Source organism: Cylas formicarius, unplaced genomic scaffold (assembly GCF_029955315.1).
Source record: "Cylas formicarius isolate icCylForm1 unplaced genomic scaffold, icCylForm1.1 PGA_scaffold_3__17_contigs__length_32017465, whole genome shotgun sequence".
Taxonomy (NCBI): domain Eukaryota; kingdom Metazoa; phylum Arthropoda; class Insecta; order Coleoptera; family Brentidae; genus Cylas; species Cylas formicarius.
In genome coordinates, this window is record NW_026844326.1 from 21,619,050 (window position 1) to 21,643,326 (window position 24,277).

At 32.5% G+C, this 24,277-nt stretch overlaps 1 protein-coding gene across 1 annotated transcript in view; it reads right to left on the reverse strand.

The window, feature by feature from the left end:
* LOC132699181 (histone-lysine N-methyltransferase PRDM16-like) overlaps positions 1 to 24,277 on the reverse strand; it is a 152,919-nt gene that overhangs the window by 76,786 nt on the left and 51,856 nt on the right. The window lies entirely within an intron of this gene.

Consider the following 24,277-nt stretch of genomic DNA (forward strand, 5'->3'; position numbering starts at 1 on the left):
CTCATAGCTGTTCTGACCTGTAGAGTATTTTTGTGAGTTTTTACCTGTAGTTGTTCTACCGCCAAGAGTTATTAAATGGTTAAATTTGCTCTTTAATCTTAAGGATTCCCCGAATGTATCGAACATGCTCGAATCACAGCATGATATTAGCTACCTGATCGTATATTTTAGGTTCTATTATTTCTTTTTTCTTTATTTTTTATTATATTTTGTTTAATATATTGTATATTGGTGCATGCTATCGGGCATTAAAATTTATTATTATAGTATACAGGATATCTACTAATGTGAACCAAATATACTGTAGATTAATAAACGCAATTATAGATATTGATTATTTTAGAAATGATAATATAAAAAAATTAGTATTATTTGTTAAAGCGATAACGATGGAAGTTGAACCAGCACGATTGGGCAAACACGTTTTAGCAAGGCAGCAGAAAATCGCATATCCCGAAATCCTTTTTCGGACCTGACACAAAAAGGATTTCCTCCGCAACGCCGTATATAAAATCGAACAATAGAAACCAGGGATATGAATGTGATATGTCTTATCTAAACGGGGGTTTTAAAGTTAGGACCATTGCATTTAAATTTGGTCATTTGCGACCCCGCTAGCAAAATCGCCGTATATATATAACACAGATGTTATCGATCACTGCGTGTTAGAATCTATGCCATTTGAACTCGGATAGATCACGTGAAGAATTGGGGATTGATTCCTAGCCTTTAAAGATATTTTGGGAAATCAGCATGAACAGTAAATAAGAAACAATTCTGAAAAATTGAGTAGTTTCTAATAACGCTAGAAAAATATAAATAACAAGTAAAAATAAATAAAGAAAACTTTACGGACTTTGCAAGCTAGCTACGACCAGTAACCATAAATTAAAAATTCAATTTATTTTACTTATTTTTTTAATCTTAATAAATATTCTGAAAATTTTCATTAGTTGCGTTCGAAATTTGCTTGGAGCTTCGAAGTTTTGTTATTTTATTGCTATAGGGAAAGGCATAACCAATCCATGGAGAATTAAATTATATAACACAAAATATAATAATATACAGTATGCCATTTTTCAAAAAATGAGCACTTGCATGTTTGAAAATGATATAATTGGCAGAAAAATTTTAGAAACCCTGCAAGCACTAAATCACTCAATATTAATTTCTAATGGATTATTCTGAAGTTTTCGTTTACCAAACTCTAAAACTTTTAGAAGTAACGAAGATACCTAAGAAACATGTGCGATAAAGTATAAGGAAATCTGTTGTAATCTAACATGTAACTTCTTCAGAAATCTAAAAATGCTCGGAATAATGGTAACTATTTATTTAACATTAATTGATGAAACAAATACTTATCGGGTAAAAAATCATTACTAATTTTCGCCTCATTATTGATAACAGAAGTACACACAAAGGGTGTTTTCTAATCGAGTGTCAATAATTAGGGGGCCATTTTTGGGTCTATTCCAAAAAGGAAACTTCTATGAACATATGTCTTAAACGTTTTACTTTTTAAGATGCAGTGTGGTAAAGTTTTCAAAAATCAAATTTATTTTTTTAATATCGTTAATACCACTTAGATATTTTAATGAAATTTGGCATACATGTACTATTTATCACATACTACAATTTTTAAAAAATTGATTCAACACCACTGATTTCTCTTTAAATAAAAATCATTTTTAAAATCTCCAATCATGTCTAAAGAAATTTAATTTATTGGTTTTCTTCAATCCGATGTACGGTTTGTGCTTAAAAAATTAATACCTCTTATCTGCATGGGCATTAGAATATAATTAATATGACAGCATGCAGAGAAATAAGTTTTTATTTTCAAGTGAAAACCATGCGACGGACTCAAAGAAAATAAGAGATCAAATCAAGAAAGTCAGTGGTGTGTCAGTGAGCATATATGAAGAAATAATATTTTAGTTAATTAGGTCGTCATTGCGCACTAGTTTTTAGATACCAACTAGTGTACTTCAGAAGAGAAAATATTAGCAGACTGTTCTTTTTACTTTTACAGTTGTAATGAAATAACATAACATCCTAACACCAAGATAAATTGAACTGAGGAGACTTTTACTTGATGAAAATCCATTTATCAAAATAAATAAGAAATAAAAGTTCAGATTTTCACAAAATTATGTATTTTTACATGTCAATTGTTTCGACAACACCGTGTCGTTATCAACATTTGATAAAGACATGGTGTTGTCGAGACAATTGTCATATAAAAAATATGTAATTTCGTGAAAATCTGAACTTTTAGTTCTTATTTATTTTGATAAATGGATTTTCATGAAGTAAAAGCCTCCTCAGTTCAATTTTGAACAAGATAAATCCTTATTTAAAAAAAAAAAACACTACCTACTTTAAATAATTTTTTAAAAACTTATCTGAAAAACGTTTCTGAAAAAAAGTAAAACATAGAAACTAGATTCGTTGTTGAATATGTACTTAACCTTTAAGGATACACGCTTTAGCTCTTTTCCAACAATGTCCAATCACAGGAAGCTCTTCTACAGTGTTAACTGTAGTGGGATAAACCAGACTTTTAAGATACCGCCATACGAATCTGAGGACCTAGGGGGCCATAGCTGAGGCCTGCCGAGACCTACTCATCGGTTATTAAATGTGTGATCTAAATATTCTCTATCTGCAATACTAAAGCAAGCAGGCGTGCCATCATGAATGAACCATATTCTGTTCCTAATTAAATATATTACTTCTTGCAATATTGGCAAATCTTCTTGTAAAAACCGGACATAATTATGGCAATTTAGCCTTTCCAGCAGGAAAAAGAGTCCAGTTAAGTAATTTCCAACAATGCTAGGCCAAACCTTTACCGAAAACTGTTCTTGATGTTTAAATTCTACAACTGCATGACCATGCATACAAGAGGTTTTTATTTTTTTCAGCGGGAACAGGATTGAAAAAAAAAAACAAGAAATTAAATTTCTTTAGAAATGATTCGAGAGTGTCAGAATACTCCCGCCACTTGGGTACACTAAATGGTGCCTCTTGATACATAGTACACGTGTGTGAAATTTCATTAAAACATCTAGAGTGGTATTGCAGATATTAAAAAAATATATTTTATTTTTGAAAATTTTACCAGCCTGTATCTCAAAAGTTAAGACGTTTTGGACATATGTTCATACGAAATTTTCTTTTTAAATTGGACCAAAAAATATTTGACATTCAATTGGAAAACACCCAGTGTATATAAATAAATGAAAAAATAAATGCAAAAAATGCAACAAACATTAATTATTTATTACTTCTTATTTAGCACCGAGGTAAACAACAATAACGTTGAAAGGTCTGAGAAAAAAACGGGGTTGACGTCGAAAACAAGATAATCGAAGTCGAATGTCACGCGCACGGTTTTAAAATTGCGGCACAAAAGCGTCGCGAATCGGAGAAGGCGTCGGCGTCGCGACGCCTACGGCAAATTGATTTTGCGATGGGTACTTTCTAACACTTTGATGATACTCGGTATCCTGCGGCTTTGGTAATTACTTTCATGGGGACGCGCCTGAATGTTTTTGATCTTTAAATTGACATGGGTCTGACGCCCAGATTTTAATGGATTCCTTATAATTTCGTTCGACGCTCGGTCCGTTATCACTTTAAATTGAATTTTAATTCGTTCGATTGTCGCAAAGTTGACGAAAATCACAAAGGAATCGTTTATCAGCTGACAAGAAAATGTTTGTTTAACTTTTTGTTTTAACACAATGTTCATTTTTTAATCAAACGGAAAGTAACATTCTCCAGTGTAGCGATTTTAAAAAGAAAAGTTCAAATAAGCCTAAATAAGCTTTAAAAAGAATAACTAATGGACTAAAATAAATAAGACCTAAAAGTTCAGATTTTCACGAAATTATATGTTTTGACATGACAATTATTTCGACAACACCGTGTCTTTATCAAATTTAATATTTACAAACCACCTGCTACTATATATATATATATATATATATATATATATATATATATATATATATATATATATATATATATATATATATATATATATATATATATATATATATATATATATATATATATATATATAACGAAAAATCGAAAAATGACCATAAAACCATAATTAATGTTTTTGTGAGAATTTAAGTTCAATAAAGGAGAGGTATTAAAATCTAATTGATCGTTAAGCAATACATTTGAATGTCTCATTTTGTCAGTCTCCATGGCTTCCAATAAATTAAATTTTCTACTTTTTGTGGCTGTATGTAAAATATCAATATTGTCGTCAAAAATGTGTTTTTCTGTGTTTAAGTGTGTAGCATAATTAGAATTTAGACTATTGTTTTTAAACGCTCTTTTATGTTCGTTAATGCGTTTCTTGAAGGATCTACCTGGTTGTCCAATATAAATTTTAGGACAAAATCCCCATTTCAACCTGTAGACACTTGACTTTTGAGATTTTGGACATTTCGTTTTATTGTTTTTTAAAAATTTTCCTATTTTGTTGTTAGTTCTGAAAGCTATTTTTAAACCACATTTTGACAAATGTTTTGAAACTTTTTCACTAGGTTCTCCTATGAATGTAATTATTTTAAATTGTTCGTGTTCTGTATTAGGTTTCGGTTAAATAGAGTTTACTGTTGTCTGGATTTGTTTTTTATTTATAATTTTATCTATAATGGACGGATTGTAGCCATTGTTCAGTGCAATTTGTTTAATGATATTAAGTTCTTTTTTGTATTTTTCTGTTGAGAGTGGCGTATTAAGAAGTCTGTGTATAAAAGAGTTAAATGCAGCCATTTTGTGTGTATAACGGTGATTTGAGCTGTTAAGTGTCCGTGTGTGAAGGTTTATGATATTTTGGAAAATCTAATTTGTTTTGCGCTTTCGTAATAGTTAAGTCTAAAAAATTTCGAAACAATTGTCATATCATAATATATTAATAATTATTAAATTTAGCGCTTGCCCATTGGGCACAACACTTATTTCTTGATGTCGATTTTTTCTATGTTCTAAATCGTGACATATGTGTGGTTAAAAAACATATTATGTACTTCACTGTGTTTACTTAAAATGCGAGAGTGGTCATTAATTTCATAGAAATATTTGGAAGTTACTTCCTAAGCTTATTTTAAGATTAATACATACGTTTATTTCAAATTTCATTGATTTTTTCTGGTCCTGATTTAAAAACACAATGTCTGTTATTCTTGGTGTTTAACAAAATGGCAGTTAATTTGTAGGGTAAATAGAATATTAAAAAATAAGATTCAATTGTTATTCACAATTATTCTGACCTGAGTCGTGAATAAGATTGTTTGATTGTTTAGTGTTAAACTCTAACCGGAAGGTTGGTGAAACATCAGCAAGTTCGATTTTTCAACAACCAACGCAGAAAGAATCCAGAAGATCTGTAAAAAGTATTACAATAGCCTGTAAAAGTTCAGATTTTCACGGTGTTGTCGAAACAATTGTCATGTCATAATATATAATTTCGTGAAAATCTGAACTTTTATTTCTTATTTATTTTAATAAATGGATTTTCATCAAGTAAAAGCCACCTCAGTTCAAATAAACATCTCTCAAAAAATGTATCCTACAGAAATTGAGACCATAAATTAGTTTTGGTGTCAAATGTTTCAGTTACTTTGCCCATAATTTATTTTTTATTTTAAAATAATTTTCTATGCTATTTTGCTATTTGCTATTTTGCAAATAATCTTTATGTTGCAGAAAGAACTAAGAAGTAAATATATTGTAAACTTTTCAAATTTTTAGACTTAACCACAAGTTTTTCTCGTCCAAATTTCATTTAGGTCAAACCATTTCTAAAAGAATTAAAGGAAAAAATGTTTTTTTTGGGGAGACCTATTTGCAGCAGACATTTGAAAGAGGCATGTCCGTACACACCTAATCTAATGTTATTTTCGAATATTCCATTTACACCACATAAACCAAAAGTTTGAAAATCCTCGTATAAAAACTCCATAATCGATAATAAACGTTGTAAATATGTGTGCAATGTATAAAGAAAAATGTAATTAACATCTCATCACATCATTTAAAACTACGTGGTACATATTCTTATCGCACAACACTTGAGATCGGCTGATAAAAATCGATTACCATTCCAGGAAAGAAGAAACAAGACTGCTATTTTTCGTTTTCGCATTTAATTACGCAGACTGAAGACATACAACTTATACAAGAGGGGCCCAAGGACGGAACCCTGAGGGACTCCACAATTCTTAACCATAACTCTGCTACTGCAGTCTCCCAGAGTTGCGTATTGTCTGCGGTTGGTTAAGTACGTCCTAATTAGGTTTAACATAATCCCCTAAGTCCCATTTCTTCAATCATGTCAACAACATCGAAGGCTTTTCTTAAGTCCACCAATACAGCCAAAATCACCCTTCCCTGATCAAGACTATTTGACATTAAATCCATGATGGCATTACATACAAATCCGAACTGAAACGGGTCAAAAGTAACGTGTCTTTCTAGAAAACACGTCATTCTATTCTTCAAAAGAGTTTCGATTATTATTGAAAAAGTACTTGAGTGATATTGGCCTGTAGTTGCTCCTCGACGTTCTCGACCCCCATTTTTATCTCCACAACAATGAGTTTCAGCTTTACCTAAGAAATATTCCAAATTTAACAGTTAAAAAATGTTTTTAATTTCTAAAAGAATTAAAGAAAAAAATGTTTTTTTTGGGGAGACCTATTTGCAGCAGACATTTGAAAGAGGCATGTCCGTACACACCTAATCTAATGTTATTTTCGAATATTCCATTTACACCACATAAACCAAAAGTTTGAAAATCCTCGTATAAAAACTCCATAATCGATAATAAAGTTGTAAATATGTGTGCAATGTATAAAGAAAAATGTAATTAACATCTCATCACATCATTTAAAACTACGTGGTACATATTCTTATCGCACAACACTTGAGATCGGCTGATAAAAATCGATTATCATTAAAGAAAGAAGAAACAAGACTGCTATTTTTCGTTGTCGCATTTAATTACGGATAACGAACAATACAAAAATCAGAAAAAAAATCATTTTGCGAACTATTAAACCGGCAGTAGGGGTTCGTTAATAATTAAGCAATAGGCGCACAATACGTTCGAATTTACCGAAATAATTACACGGGGATATATATACATCGTCGACGAGAATGAAATTTAAAAAGCGCATCGTTGTGTACACACCGAACCCAATTTGTAAAACCCTTGAATTATTCACGATAATCAAACACGGAACATATTGTTGCCAACATCAGTATTGATTAAAATCTGGTAACGCCTCTGGCTATTTGATGTTCACTACATTATATATAGACAATTCTCGGATGCTGTAATAGGAGGGAAACGATAAGCATTCTGAAACTTCCTTCGTCCCTATTAAGCAACGAGTTGAGTTTCCAAAACTGATTGTTAACAACAAAACTACTGATTCTTCACAAGGTCATGAGAGTTGGCTCCCTATCTTTTAAATAATAGCATAAAATTAAAACTCAACGGGGATAATTGAAAAGAACATAATTTATTTAAGATCGCAAAACTTTAGGTATTGAATCGGATTTGAAGGAAGTCTGCAAAGACTTCCAAAAGCATTCCATAGAATTCGAAGTAATAAGTAATTGAAGGGAATAAGGTTTACCCTTAGTAAATGATCAACTTTTGCATAATATTGCATAATAATTGTTTCGTGCCTCTATTTTTTCTAGACATGAATTATCTAATAATTATCTAATGTAATAGATTAGAGTCTTACAAGAATTTAATTAAACGTATTATTTCATTGCATAAATATTTTTTAACTTTTTAAGGAAAATGTTATAAGAAGTCTCATTTTTCACAATGTTAGGCAGTAGGTATGTATTTGCGTCCGCATTTATTGCAATTTGCAATTCTTTATTTGTTCTGGCATTACGTAAGTGTATGTCAGTGTAATTTCCTAAGTTGTGTGAGTGTATTTCATTGATATGGGTTATTTTGGTGTTGCTTTTAGTTTTGTTCTATATTATTTTAAAAATAAGTTTAGATTGTTCAAATTTTAATATTAATTAATTCGAATTGAATGATACAGCGTTTCAGCGTGCACTTTGTAATCTGAATTAAATACAGTTTTAACGATTTACCCAGACTTTATATCTTGCAATTTCACCTAAAAAATAGTTACATCTGTATAACGCTGCAACTAAGGGAACTATTTTGTTCTTTATATAACCAACGTGAGCATTCCATTTTAGCTGCTTGTCAAGTATAAGCCCTAAATATTTTATTTTATCAACTCTTTCCAAAGTAAATCCATTTATCTTAATATTACAGTTATTAATTTTTTTAAAATTGTTTTGTTTAAATAAAATGTATTTAGTTTTTGCAATGCTTATTTTTAATGTGTCATTCAATAGCCAGTTGTGGTACCCTTCTAAGTCATTGTTTGCTACATTTGCCAACACTTGTGAATTTTTTGATCTATAAATTAAAACCTTATCTTGTGCAAATGTATAATATTGAGCTTCTAATCCAGCCAAGCGCAGACTGAAGACATACAATTTATACAAGAGGGGCCCAAGGACGAAACCCTGAGGGACTCCACAATTCTTAACCATAACTCTGCTACTGCAGTCTCCCTGCGGTTGGTTAAGTACGTCCTAATTAGGTTTAACATAATCCCCTAAGTCCCATTTGTTCAATCATATCAACAACATCGAAGGCTTTTCTTTAGTCCACGAATACAGCCAAAATCACCCTCCCCTGATCAAGACTATTTGACATTAAATCCATGATGGCATTAGATACAAATCCGAACTGAAACGGGTCAAAAGTAACGTGTCTTTCTAGAAAACACGTCATTCTATTCTTCAAAAGAGTTTCGATTATTATTGAAAAAGTACTTGAGTGATATTGGCCTGTAGTTGCTCCTCGACGTCTTCGACCCCGATTTATATCTCGACAACAATGAGTTTCAGCTATACCTAAGAAATATTCCAAATTTTGACAGTTAAAAAATGTTTTTAATTTCTATTCAATGCAAAGACTTTAAGCGCATATTTATCAGTCAAAAATAAGTCTGTTCTGTGTTCTGTGATAAGTTGTTCTGGTTTCGAGAGTGTCAAAATTTAGGAAGAACGGCTTTTTAAATTAATTACTCAAATACCATTTAACTGATTTCGTCAAAACTTAGACTGCTTATTTGCCGTCATAAGGGTCTTTTATTTTGTGGGATTAAAATAGTCATAAAATAATCGATAATGTTCTAAATATTTTTTTTGATTAAGAAAACAAAAATTTATCCTTTTTGTTCGGTTGTCTTCATTTTAAATAAAAGTTTTATGATTTTTTTCTCCATTATCTTCTGAACATATTAATCAGAACAAATTATGGTCGCAGAGATTAAAAAATTAACCCTTCACATTTTTAAGTGTTGTACAGATTTCAAATATATGTAGTTGGTGGGTATTACACCATCCTGGCAAATGTTGTTTATATTCAAGTAGGACTTGCGATACATTTTCAAAGGCAAAGTATTTCATGTTTTTAATCTTCGAATAACCCATATAAACAAATAGTGTTTGTAGGTATTATATTTAGTCGTCGTGACGCTAGTAATATCTGTTAGAGTAAACTGATCCAAAACAGCGAAATCAAATACCGACCCGTAATATGTATTTTGAAATCTGATTAAAAAACTTTGAACTTAAGTAAAAGTAAGAGAATAGAATAAAGAAAAAACCGTACGACTTTTATGTAAAAACTTTATAGGTGGTTGTTCAAATACAATTGAAGATCTGGTACATCAGCATGAACATTGCTATTATGTTTTGGTATCAAGTTTTAAAAAAAATCTGTCAAAAATATATTCAAACCTCGGAGGCTGTAAATGATTACCTCCGTTTGTAAAGATAAACGACATCATTTGAAAGTCATACGACGCGAGGCGCACATGTCATCCCTATTGTTTCCTCCCTCTAAACGCGACGCCAAATTCGACGTCGCAGGGTAAAACATATTTTAAATTTGCACCCATTTATCTTGGCCCCGTAACTAATATTCAGGACGAGTTATCCACCCGATCGGGGTGTCGCAAAAGGACGGCGCGGGATTTATATAATATTTTCCCCTTTCACGACGTGGGACCGTGTCAAATAGGTTATCATTTGTGTTTGTGTAGTGTATATTACGGCCGCGCATGGATATTTTTTAGATTTAGTGCCACCGATATTATGCCGCCCAGACATACCTTATATGACGTCTACAGAAATGTAGATTTATGTCTACGTGTCTTGCTTCCTGCAACCTGAATTATTATTTGCTGATATCGGTTCCCAATTTTTCTTAATGAAACCCAAAATTAGTTTTGTGCACTTTTTAATTTATTTTTATATACGTATATAGCAATTATTCTCACCAGCCATCTTCTGTTGTCAGTCTACCGATCATGTCTACTCTAATTCCGCCTATCCATTTTCTTGCTGGTCTTCATTTTCTTCGTCTGTTTGTTGACTTTTTGATCATCAATTAGAATTCATCCTCCTTACGTGGCCACACCATAAGAGTTGTTTCTACTGTATCTGCGCTAGTGAATACTTTTTCTTTCTTCTTATTGATGTTCTACACGTTCTACGTAAAAAATACATTTTAGGCATGTATTTCTATTTTCTTTTTGCCTTCTTTTCCGAATTTCCAGCACTCATTGGCATAAGTCTAACTTTTTAACGAATGTGAAAAGTACAGATGCTGTTTGAAACATTAATACTGCTATAAGTGGAAGTGTGATCAAAATTACCCGAAGCTGTCAAAATATTTGAACTGAAATATGTGACCTATGATGCAAAATATTGCCAAAAAAAGCGTTTGGGTAATAAAATAATGTTTGAAACATATACGCCATGGTATGCGGGAGAGTTTAAGTTTAATTAATAATTAAATAACAACGATAGGGTGTTTTGTAAAAACCTGTTGTCTAAAAGACCTTCTTATGGAAAAACTATAAATAGCAAAAAATTGAAACTTTGTGGGTGGGTGGGGAAGCGGGTCGGTCGAACTGTAACTGAACTTTCAGCGCAATATAAAAAAGCAAAATAAAGTGCTTAAAGACTTACATGAAAATTAATCTGCAGTTTCAGTGTGACTCCATTTTGCTTCACGTAGATGATGTGACTGACACACAATATTATCACCCGCAGCACAGAGATTAATGTAGTTTTAGGGATATTATTTTTTCATGAACTGGAAATCTTGGGACTGCAGGGGATGTTACAAGGCGAAAATAAACACGGCTTATTCAACACAAGTATTCACTGCATAGTCCATGCACTGCATGGAGAAAGTTCAGTCAGTATTCTTAATGGAATCGCACCTAAATTGTTGTATAACATTATAAGTGCCTCTCGTACTTATTTTGTTAGTTAAATGTCGCGTTGTAGATAAGATATTGGATACATGCATCATATTTGCACTTAGGCATTCAAAGAGACTCAAGTTGCGTGCCAGTCTGACCTATTGTGCCCACAGAGCCAAACATCGGACTCTAATCTACTTAGAACCAATTCTATTAGGTTTGTCAGGAAATGATTTTTAAAAATCACTACCACTAAAGTCCTAAGGATGATACGTAAAACCTTATTTGGAGGCTAAGGTACAACTGTCACTGTCATACGTAAGAATAAGATTTACCTGTTTTGTAAGTGTCGTCAGTGATAAGGATTCTGATAGGTAAATTGTTAATTTTTTATTAATATTTTATAACAGTGAGCTCATTATACCAGCATGCACAAAATCGATAACGAATATACCAAATAAAATTGCCAAAAACTTGCTCATAATATAATTAATAATCTACGTCTATGTTATTCAATTGTGTTTGAAGTTCCAATTCAATATTTCTCCTACGTGTTCAATTTCTCCATAACTTATGAAAATATGAATAAATTTAGTATTAATTTTCGAACTTCACAGTGCTTAGTGACTATTGCGCAACGCTTAGTTTGATCAACATCTGCTCAAACATTCGTATCAGTTGCGAACGAAGCTACTTGAAAACGAGCCGAAAACCTACAATAACGAGGAACAACCGGACCGTTTGTAATAAACAATGAAGAAATAACGAAAAGGGTGCGCGCATTAAAAGAAACAAATTCAAAAACAATAGCGAACGTATATCGTGAATTAGAACGCGAAAGTGTTATTGTGCCTAAAAAATTTCGATTGCCTATCGCTTTTGTATCGATCAAAACCAAATTAAAGCGCGCGTTCAGATCAGTTGTCAATAACAAACAGAAAAAAAAGTGCAGATGTTGGGCGAGAATCATTTTTCGATTTGTATGTGCGAGGCGGAGGAGCGCTTAGAAAAAAAACGACCCTGTTAGGGACGACCTGGATATACTGAAAGGGATGCTCGAAGCTTTGTTTTAAATTTACGAGCGCTGATTTTAACTTTCAAATCGCGCTTTAAGGGTCTCGATGACGATTTAACCGGTCGTATTTTATGCGTTCGTGAAATATTAATAGAATTTTCTTTTTAATTAAAATAAGTTTGATGTATTGGGATGTATCATGCGACAACGACGTTTCTTTAAGAAAATGTATGTTGGAAGGGGTCAGTGGAAGGCTGAAATACTCAGTCTTGTATGTCGAAGTGGCGACTGTTCATCAGGACATCTTCAGGACACGTACAATATCCACGCATATTAATTAATGCTAAGAAGAAACTGTAATAATTATTTAAAGTTTTCAGAAACAAATAATTTTTATTTTTGGAACAATTAGTGGCGTACAATTTAAGTACAAAACAAGTTCGAGCCCCGTACGGGCGTCACTGATAACAATTAAATTTAATCTATTTCATCTAAAACTGCTCCTTGATAATTAAAAGATGTACGCACAATTTCATAAAAATATCGAGAGTGATTAGAAAACAATGATACTAAAGGCATTTTTTCTAACAATTTACCCGGTAGCCCAAAAACTAAGATGCTTAAGGTAAATGTTGATATTAATTTTTCGTTTTAAAATCCCGCTACACACGCTACATGCGATCAAAATTACATATAAATATAACAACTGTATATATACACAATACAAAGTACCACCCAGGTTCTTCAGATATATTTTCTTTTTTAAGGAAGTCTCATTTATTTAAAATTGGTTTTGGTTTCTTCACTATTGCTCTTCATTAATTAATGAAATGTATGGAATAATGTCGAAACAAAAAAAATTGTTTGATATACAATATCAACAAACATGCAAGCTTAAAGTGCTTAATGCTTTAATACAGTGATCAAATTTTACTTATTTTTTTTCGTAGTATTTCCGAGGGAATAAATATCATCTCTTACATACCTCTTTTTCATAATATTAGGTGTTTTATGTTACTTGCGGTATGCGGCTTCATTGCATTCACGCGTATGGAATATTATCGTAGATCGAGAAACAAGTACTGCAATGAGAATTACCGCACGTGTGATATGCAATATCTTATCTACGACCTCAGTCTTGTAATTATTTTTTATTTAAATTTTGCCAAATATGGGGTTCAATATTGCACAACTGATAAAGTGACCTTACATATATAACTGTCATTCTGACACTGCATAAAAAATGATAACGTATTTCTTATATTATTCGTATTTAAGCAATGATCCCTAACCTAAACGTATACAGTTATGTTTATGAGTGTGTTGTATTTGAAGCTCGTGGAATTACATCATCAATTTGCGGATTGATTCCGTTTTAGCTTGATGTCCCCAGTTGAAAAAAGCCAAGATATTAAAAACTGTTAGCTGGGATTGTCGATTATATCTTTGCGGGATCTTGCAAAAGTTTATAACAGGCACTGAGGGTTACAAAGAAACGACAAAATTTTGTGTGTCTGTCAGTTGACGCAAATTAAACTAAAATGAACTAAATAGTAGGCTCGTACGTTGTTCCGTTATAAATTCTTTAAATTAATTAAAAATTTTCTCTTGGAGATTGGAACAAAGAGCACAGTATAGAATTATTCAACCAAGAATATAATTTTGATTTCTACCCGGTATAGAATTAAAAGCTAAAACGTAATGATTTTCCAATCTCTCCATCTCGACAATAGTGAACAAGAAGATAAGATAGGATGAAAAATATGTTCCCCTTATCAAAATTAAGATTGTTCCCACTTTGGATAAAGTGAAAAGAAAGCTAGAAGAAAAATGGGATTTATGTACCGCAAAATAGAAAAAAAAACAAGTAAAAATAGAATGACACTCGGAGATTAAAAGTATAGATCCCAAAATAGATGTATAATTCGCATAGATGAAAGGATAAATAAAAAGTATCAAAATAGAAAGTCATTATTATTAAATTCTTCTTACAAAAGTATATTTTATATTATACTTTTGGAAGTGTTGTATTAATAATGCTATTCGAAAACAATGTCTATATGATAGTTCTAATAATCTAACTTGCGGGAAGCGTCACTTTACCATGTCAGTTTCGTTTCCCACGGAACGAGTGAGTTAAAAAGTTTACCGAACGTGTTGCATACTATACTTTTTCTACGACCGTTAGTTTTTGGGTACATTTTCGCAAAAAAAAAAAAACACGAATGCATTCATTAACATGACCGTCAGAATTGACAAACGTCAAAATTGAGCCGGGTGGGAAATATCTCCGAAAACATCCGATTGCTCCCAAACACATGCGGTAAAATCCCGGAAATGTCCGAAGTGGCTCGGATTCGTGGGAATCGAAACTAACGTGGTAAAGCGACGCTTCCCGCACGCTAGATCGGTGCGTAATTAAGCAGTTTACAGACGGGTATAGAAAATAGTATATTATGCAAACACTCGCTCCGTTCGTGTCAAATAAACTCGTGAGTCAAATGCCGTTTACCGCACTTGTTGCATAATATACTATTTACGTCTTCGTCCATACCATTGTATATTCAACCCCTTAGAATATTTGTGGCACCAAATAAAATCAAATGTGAGAGCAGAAACTGTTACTCCTACTTCGCGTCCGACGGTAATAAAATTAGTTAAAATTATAAGTAATAATATACCTGTTTAATAGTTGGAAAATGCAATAAGGTACATTTTAAAAATTTATAATTCTTACATCTAATTAATCTAAGAGTGAGACAAAATTATATTTTAAACAAAGACGTACTTACATAATTATTTATATAATTATTGATAATTTCCATATATTTAGTATAGTATCAACAATAATAAACATAATATAATCTTTAACCGTCCGTCCCTGATACTCTGTTTTGCCGTCACAAGTAAAGACAATATACTTTGAGACAAAGTATACATTCTGGGAGAGTCCGTCTCCGCTAGTTTACCTGAACTAACAAAACTCGCGACGACGGGGTTGCGCATTCGGTAAACAAAAACCGTGAATATACATAATTAAACTGGCTTAATTAATCTTACTGCCTGGTTTTAACCCCTATATCAGGGCGACCCTCTAACGAGCGAATAACAACCCTCAGATTCCGCTCTACTAACCCCCAAGAGCCAGAGCCGCTTTTTTGATAGAGCCATCTGGATATCGCCGGCCGATGTTCATTTGTCTGCGCGAAGATTGTCGAGTGGCACTCGTCTAAAACCGAGCTATTAGTCGAGTGGCGGTTGAGAGGTTTGTGATGTTTTTGTTGAGGAGGAAACTGGAGGCCCGCGTAATGAATGTTCGGATGCGGATTTGCGAGATCCAATTTAACAAAGTTTTCAGCCCACGATGGAGAAAAATTCCAGGGTGGGTCGTAAAATGTTGCGTCAAGAAAATACAATTTTACAGCTTAGTTTATGTTGTTTGTGTATTTAGTTGCATAACACCAAAGTTCAATTATCAACGAAGTTTCCAAGCACATTTACAACACACACACACACACACACACACACACACACACACACAATTTTACCACAAAAAAGTTAAACTAAAGTTGCAGGGTTCAAAATCAGTTTAAAATATTGGTAGTCGTACATCAAAATCTTAACTTAACTTATTTTGAATTCAATAATTTTTGACCAAATTTTTTTATTTGTAAATATGCTAGGAAGGGCATGCTACATTTAAAAAAATTTTCTAACGTATTTCTAAGTCCACCTCTGATCATTTACTTTTGGTAGCTTCTAAGTATACAATTGCATCACATGTAACCGACCTATCTTAAGTGGTGTAAAACTAACAGCCCCTTACTATGTACAATCAAAAATTTAATTAATAACAATGCATTTTTTGATATAACAATATTCAGCATTCCGACAAAAAAAACACAAGTTCCAGATGAAATGAGCTTGTTGATTAATAATTATCTACAAAACACCGATTTATGGCAATCATCATTCAGAGTCTCGAAGTAGCGTACAAATAAAACAATTTTTTATCTATTTGTTAACAAATAATAATGAAATCTATCGATATCATTAAATTTTAATAATCATGATCTAACTTATTTTTATTTCATTTATTTATCTACTTATAATGCACTTTCCGTTCCCCATGGCAACAAAACAATTCATAAACAACAAAACAATATATAAATCGGAGAGGTTAATTTAATAGTTTTTCATTTTATTACTTCATTTTTGAGTGTGTAATTTGCTCTAAAATAGCGAATATCGAATTCCCTAACCAACGAACTAAAATGTGATAAAAAAGATTGCGGCCAAGTGTCACTGTCAACAAGGTATCGAATCTTCCAAATGTTCCATTTCGTTCACACTCACCAAATTAGTGTTTAAAAAGATTTGGAATCGTGTGAAATAAATGTCACGCAATATACACAAAAGTTGAAATTTATTGGACACCGGCAGACATAATATTCATAAGGGGTTTACGACTTCTTAATCGCCTAAAGAAGCCTAAATCCAATTTCGTTATTTATGTGCGGGCACTGAGGCTCGCAAGCGCATATACAGGGTGTCTTCCGGCCAACATTAGAAGCTATTTCGCATTGTTGCCGCTTCTATCAAAAAGTAGCGTCAACTTAGATTTTTCGAAAATATAACACCCTGTATATTGTTCCATTTTTCGGCTGAAATAGACGCAAATGTAAATTTTTATTGCTGCAATACTTCTGATAAATAATTAAAATCCCTTTCAATAAAAATACAAGCAATTTTCTATTAAATGTTTTGACATATTTGGTAAGAATTTAGTGATTAAATATTACCATACATGTGTTTAAGAAATTGTGAGGAAGTTTAACCTAAGTGCCCAAATATTCAGCAAATTCACTATCACTATTTTTCGAAGCGGAAATCTTGTCCTATCACAGAGACTGATGTGTCGAAATTATCATGCAACATTAAGTCCAGAGCAGTCGGAGCAGATGGTTTCTGCCACATCGTTAATTTTTGCAGCAATAATTCCGTTTTTCCTTCCGCGTGGAAGATCGCACATATTGCCTCTTTCTGAAACCTAAAAGTCCCACAAGTTATAGTGAATTACGCCCTTTTAGCATTTTGTCTGTAGTTTCCAAAATCCCGGAAAATGTGTTTAAAACGTAACTGATTGATCATTTCGAGAAAAATAGTATTCTTCCTGAAACTCAGTCGGGCTTCAGAAAGGGACACAGTTGTGCAACTGCTCTCCTAAACGTCACTGATAATTTATTCCGCACAATTGACGAAGCCAAATGTACCATTTTGGTCATGTTGGATTACTGTAAGGCGTTTGATACCTTGAATCACCATACTTTGCTAACTATTCTAAAATTTTTTGGGGAACTACTTACAAGGTCGTACACAAAAAGTGGTTCTAAATGGACAGACTGCTGTGCTATAATATCTGGGGTACCTCAAGGCTCCCTTCTGTGGTCAATTTTATACTGCACATATACGTCCGTGTTTCCTAGTTTTATACAGCATTGAAAACCCAAAATAATGATTTAGAAATCATTAACAGGGTGTCCCTAGAACATTCACTCCATTTAAATCCAAAAAAATCTATAGCAATGTTCTTTGGTAGGCCCGTGCATGTTGATCGATTATCGCAACTAGTTGAATTAAAAATATCGAATGTGTGCATGCCTCTGAAAACGGAGGCAAAAAACTTGGGCTTGTGCTCGACAGTAAGCTAAGATTTAATGGTCACATTACACAATGTATAAAAAAATCCATTGCTCACTTAAAATGCTTATATGGTTCTAAAAATATTTTAAATTAATCATTAAAAAAAGTTCGATAGTTTTGTATTCTTTTAACCACTGTGATGTCGTCTATGGCCCATGTCTGACAGCGGCTGCCTCAGAACGGATTCAAAAAAGCCAGAAATACTGTCTAAGATTCATTTTTAGGATTAAACGCGGCAGGCTGGTTAGTCAAAAACTGAAGTCCGATAAATGTAATCTTTATCACAAACTTACGCTATCTTTTCAAAAAAATCAGCTTTCGCACGGACGTTCACAATTTAAATTTAAGATTTAAAGGCCTGCTCACCCCTCCACGTTACACCTCTGGAATTTTTGAAAGATCCTTTACATATGACATGGCTAAAACATATGGATCAGTCTCTTAAATTGCTAAACAATACCTTTTCCACACACCTGCGTGAAGTATTCTTATCACTAAATATTTAAGTAATGTCTACTGTAAACTATTTCCAAAGCGTAAGTCCATCTATTTGCACAGATCGTAGTAGGTATTTATTTATTTATTTTTTTTATGTGTATTTTTCCTGCCTAGCGCTGCTATCTTCTTCTTAGGACAGGTTTAAAAACGGAGGCACAAAATATCTTATTTTGTTCATCAGAACCGTGTCCTTTTCATTGTATATCAATAGAAGTTGAAAATGACTCTGATTATAATAAGTGAGTTTTATAAACTGGCCAGCTTAGTAGCAAACAAATAGTGTCATTTGCAATTTGAACACTATGCTGCTAGCAAATTGTTTCGTGTTGCATCAGTTAATAAAAAACAAACAAATAAACGATCATTTAATTAAAAAAGAATATAGGGGTCATGACCGTTAGATAGTTTTGCCAGGACATCTTGTCGGTAGTCTTTATAAAAGTCCGTGCGATCTAGAACGGTTGGATAGGCTAGAACTGGGGGAAAGAGGATTTTGACTTTTTCTCTCTCAGTTACACTCCGAGAAAGAAATGTACTCTTTCAAGTCAACCTGGTATAATATAATATTAAAGTGTTTTGAGGGCCTATGTGATTGAAATTACTGTGCTTTACAGACACTTACCAATCAACCGACAGAATTAAACTTCGGTTCGATAAATGATTCTATTACCTCATTAGGTCCATAACAGATCCGAGCAAAAAGCGCGGGTCGGTGCCACTGACCTTTGCATTCGTTCGAGCGGGTCACATTTCCATAGAGCGTCTAAACAAAGAAACGAAAACCAATAAAATGGCGATCGCCAAGACAAGAGACGATAAGCAAGACGGCGTTGGAATCCACACCAAAGTCACGTTCTTGATCAATATAAGTTATGGTTTTTTGGGTTCGCTTCACGTTTTACGACTGTTTTGATACCGACTCATTATTATGCATTAGACATGCACAGGATTTGGCCGGTGATTCGTTGCCAAACGGCTTCGCGAATTCTGATAAAAATCGATTGAAATTTGAAGTGTGACGGACGCAAGCAAAATTGATAAGGAGCAAACGTGTCGCCCCTGACAAGTGTCACAGAGCGAGACAAATGACGCAAATCCATTAGCGGAGCACACTTCGATATATACGGAGCTTGTCGCGAAGTTGCGTTCTTTGCAGGACGCGACGTTGCCGAATGTCAACGATAATACCGACCCAGCTGTCCACGTTTTACTTCTACGTTTTTATCTTCCCTAATTAATTTTTATCTTTAAATTATAAGATTACCGTGCGTTCAATTTATATTGATAACATTTTGATTGGCTGTAGTTAATTATTTTTAATAATATCAAGATATGCAGTCCGTTCAAGATAAGTTTGTCTGTTATGGGGATATTAGAAACCATAAGAGATACGAAGATGGGTAAATTAGAGAAGAGTTGGAAAATTTAAAGACTTATAACGTGCTGTTGAGAAATCTACAAAATTCCCATCACTTCCAAAAATAAGAAAGAAAAAACGAAATTTGTCTGTTTCGTTTTCATTTTTTCTGGTGTTATTTTAGATATGCAAGACACCGTTGAGAGATCAAAATCATCATCGAAAATATTTTTTCATTTTTTATTACCAATACAACGACGTACTACGCAATGTAATTCTACATTGTTTAATTAAAAAAAAAGAGGTTTTAATTAAATTTTCAATGTTTTGTTGTATGAGAAAATGTCAATAGTACATTATGCAACAAGTGTGGTAAACGCCACGAGTCACGAGTGACTTAAAAAAAGTTTACCACACTTATTGCATACTATACCTTTTCTACTCCCTTCTGCTAAATACCTACTAATGGTGAACTTGAACAAAATTTTAATTTGAATAATGTTGCTTATAAAAGTAAGTTTATACCATTACAAGAAAAACATAATTTCGTTCTATGTAACAAATATAAGCAATTAAAAATTGTCTTGGGGGTTTTAATTTAAATTTTATTCTTGATCCTGTCGCTTGCTCTTATTATATTGTGTTTAGTATCAAAAAGAAAGTTTTGAAAATGACCTAAGCTGTTTCGTAAAAGGTCAATCTGATAGTTTACCTTTAGTGGATATGTTTATAGTTTTGCATGCAAAACACCGAAACTTTTTCATTTGCTGAGGTTCGCGGTGTTAAAGCTACGTTCATAGAAAATTTAGAAACTAGTTTTAAACCAATATAATTTTGTAATTAGCTTAAAGTTTTCTAGTTTTTAAAATTCAAATGGTAAATCAATCAATTTATTCAACAAAAAAAAACAAAAAGGATAGTGGCAACCTAAATTCATTGATAACTTGAAGTCTTCTTTTTTTTATATAGATCAGGAAGTCATTCCTGTGGAGACCGCAATAGGATGGATGCAAGTTCGAAAAGTTAAAAATGTTTGCACTGTTAGTTTAGTGAAGTGACACCTGATAGAGGAATAAAAATTTATCTGGCGTTTTACGGGTTGTACTCAGACACGATAGCACGATTTGTAATATTGTTTTTGTGTTGCTTCCATTATTATCATGTAAAGCACACTAAGCACAATTGAAAACTCGCGCTGATTAAATACAGACTTTATACGAGCGGAAAATAAACGTAAATAATATAATTCTCCTACCATAATCTGAGAATAGCACTGTAACATGTCGCCTTAGCGGTTTAGTGTCGTTTAAAAGGAATTGCCGGGTATCACAACTTGAATTATTTATTGCAACTTAAATATTGGGTTTTGAGTTTTGATATGGGGCATGCGTTGTTTCTATACATAAACAAATATATTAAAAAAAATAAAAATATGTTCAAGTTCCCTATTGTACCCCGATCTAGCGTGCAGAATGCGCCGATTTACCACATGAATTTGTTTTCCCACTCGTTTATTAAACATTCGCTCCGCTGCGCTCCGCTCGTCCCAAATAAACTTGTGATTCAAAGCGGTTTACCACACTTGTTGCATAACATAATATTTTCTGCAACCGTTAGTTTTTGGGTACATTTTTGCAAAATAATAAGAATCGGAATTGACAAACTTCAAAATCAAGCCGTTCGGTAATATGTCCGAAAACATCCGATTGCTCTCAAACCCGTGCAGTAATTAGCCGGAAATGTGCGAAGTGGCTCGGACCGCGGGAAACGAAATTGACGTCTTAAAATGACACTTTTCGCACGCTACGTCGATGTATGATTAGATATTCTACAGAAAGAACTAGAAAATAGTATATTATGCAAAAAGTGCGGTAAACGGCATTTGAGTCCCGAGTTTATTTGGCACGAGCGGAGCGAGTGTTTAATAAACGAGTGATTTAAAAATTTTTCCAAGCTATAGAAACTGCGATATACAGGAATGTTGTATCTTATGTTATAGTAACGTTATTTAGGCTGGGTGTATGTTTTTTTTATTTATCATGTCAGCGCCTACTACAAAAAAACATTGAAAATTAATATTTGTGATTTAAACAATGTAGAATTAAAAAGAAATAGACAAATTTCGATTTTTCGCCGTATCTTCGGAAGTGAAAAAAACGATAAGTTATTAATAATTATTATTAAAATGGCATTTCATTTTCATTTAATGTTTAGTGTAGCATTAAATACAATATAGCATAATATATAGATCTATCCCCAAATATGTCAACAGAAATAATATGACAGCAATATGGTACGTCTCCTCACAATTTCATGAGGGTTAAAAAATTTTGTTTCCAAATTTCTCCGAGGCGTTGGTTGGTTGTTGGTTGACCAGGCACTTGACATTAATGGATTTGTTCTTTTGGGGCACATAAAAAAATCAGGTGCACAGAACTCATTGTGATAATATAGCGAAATTTCGTAAAAGCATTACAGTGAAAATTAATCAATAAATGGCAAAGTTTACGAAAAGTATTGAAGAAAATGGTGGTCACGCACAACAATTTATTAAATTGTATAAGAATTTAATTTGTGCACACTCTTAATTTAGCACAGTCTTCTATAAAAGATGTTTCACTTATAACATTCATATTTTGTTTAAAAATATTCCGCACAATTTGAAAATATTATCAGTGAGCATCAATATAAACAAATTCTTTCAAGTTAATATTTTGTATGTGAGTTTTTTGGTTTTTTTTATATACAGTTATTTTTTTAAGTGGACATCGTACGAGTGACTCTTTTTCTGTCCTTTTTTATTCCTTTTCGTGCAATGTGCTTTTTGTTAAGGATTTAGATCTATAGTGTAATTGGCATTGCCTACATTATTAGACACGATATATAGTTTACCTTGGGGACTCAACTACAATCTGTTTGAAATTGAATTTTGGGTCTTTTTTTTTCTTGTAAAATTAGTTATTGGATATAGATGCTGATTATGTAAAGACTTACAGAAAATAAACTATTATTATTGTTATTATCATTATTATTATTATTGTTATTATTATTATTATTATTGTTTCTTTTTATTGTTGTAAATATGAAAATAATGTTTATGGACTTTAATTTTTCTCCCGTTTCTGCCAGTACCTCGAAAACAAATGGAATAAAATTTAAATTTATAATTGTAATATAACATATTGTAAATAATGTACTCTAATGAACACCGGTAAAATATATACATTGTTCCAATACTTGGCTGCTAACCCTATATTTTGTTTTTTTTATTTACCCTGATATATTTAAAAACAAAAAAGTTACAATAAATCAAAATTTTAGCAAATTAAATGGAACACATGGTGTATGTGTTCTTTTGATTTGAAAAATGGTGTAATCCTATTTGGAATAACACCTGTATTTCTAAGTTACGAAAGAAAATTATGGTTAGTTTGGTTAGTTAGATTGGCGATTTCAAAATTTTGGTTAGTATTTCAAAAACGACACTTTAACAGAAATAAAGTATCGCAGTAAAAATTGGAGCTTTTTTCGGAACCACTATCAAGTTTATTTTTTTAACATACCTTTGTAATTTGTATTCGTCTTAGATGCTCGACTTTCAAAAATTATTAATTATTTGAAACAACCGTGATAAAGATCAACCAAATAACTCTCTTGCACGCTACTGAAATAAAAAATCTTATTTGAGTTATGCAAGATAAAAAGCATTATGACGACAAATAAGCGTGCTAAGATTTTTCAAAATTGGGAATAAGAAAAACTTTGGAAAAAAATTTAAACTTTACGTAGTAGAAGGACTAGAATCTTTGCAGCTTCAATCATATCGGAAGACAGCCGGCACAGGTTATGGTACATTTTATGTATTGACGAGGTAGATATTTGGAAAAGAAATATTAACCTATTTCAAGGGAGCATTAAATTTACTGCTTGATACACCTTAGTGTATAATAAATATACCCTTCAGATGCCACGTGAATTTTCAACACCTTTTTTAGACACCAATCGATCTTGAAAACGAAGAAGAAGAAGAAGAAGAAACGTCGATCATGTATCGCTCATGAAAATGTGGAGAGAAAACCGACATGATCTTTATAGTTACATTCAGTTTGGACCAAACAAATTTTGAATGCATTGACGTTTCTTGCGTTGAAGTGTGTTTCCAATATGCAAACTAAGTTTCAACAACATTTCAATATCTTCTTCCTATACCTCGCCTGTCTTTAAACACTGTAAAAAACAAATCCTTACTAATTACCCACGACTCTCTTTTTGAGCGATAATGATCGATTTTAACTCTTGGAATTTTCTTCAGTACTGAGGAGATTTCCGCGACCATTTTTTTCA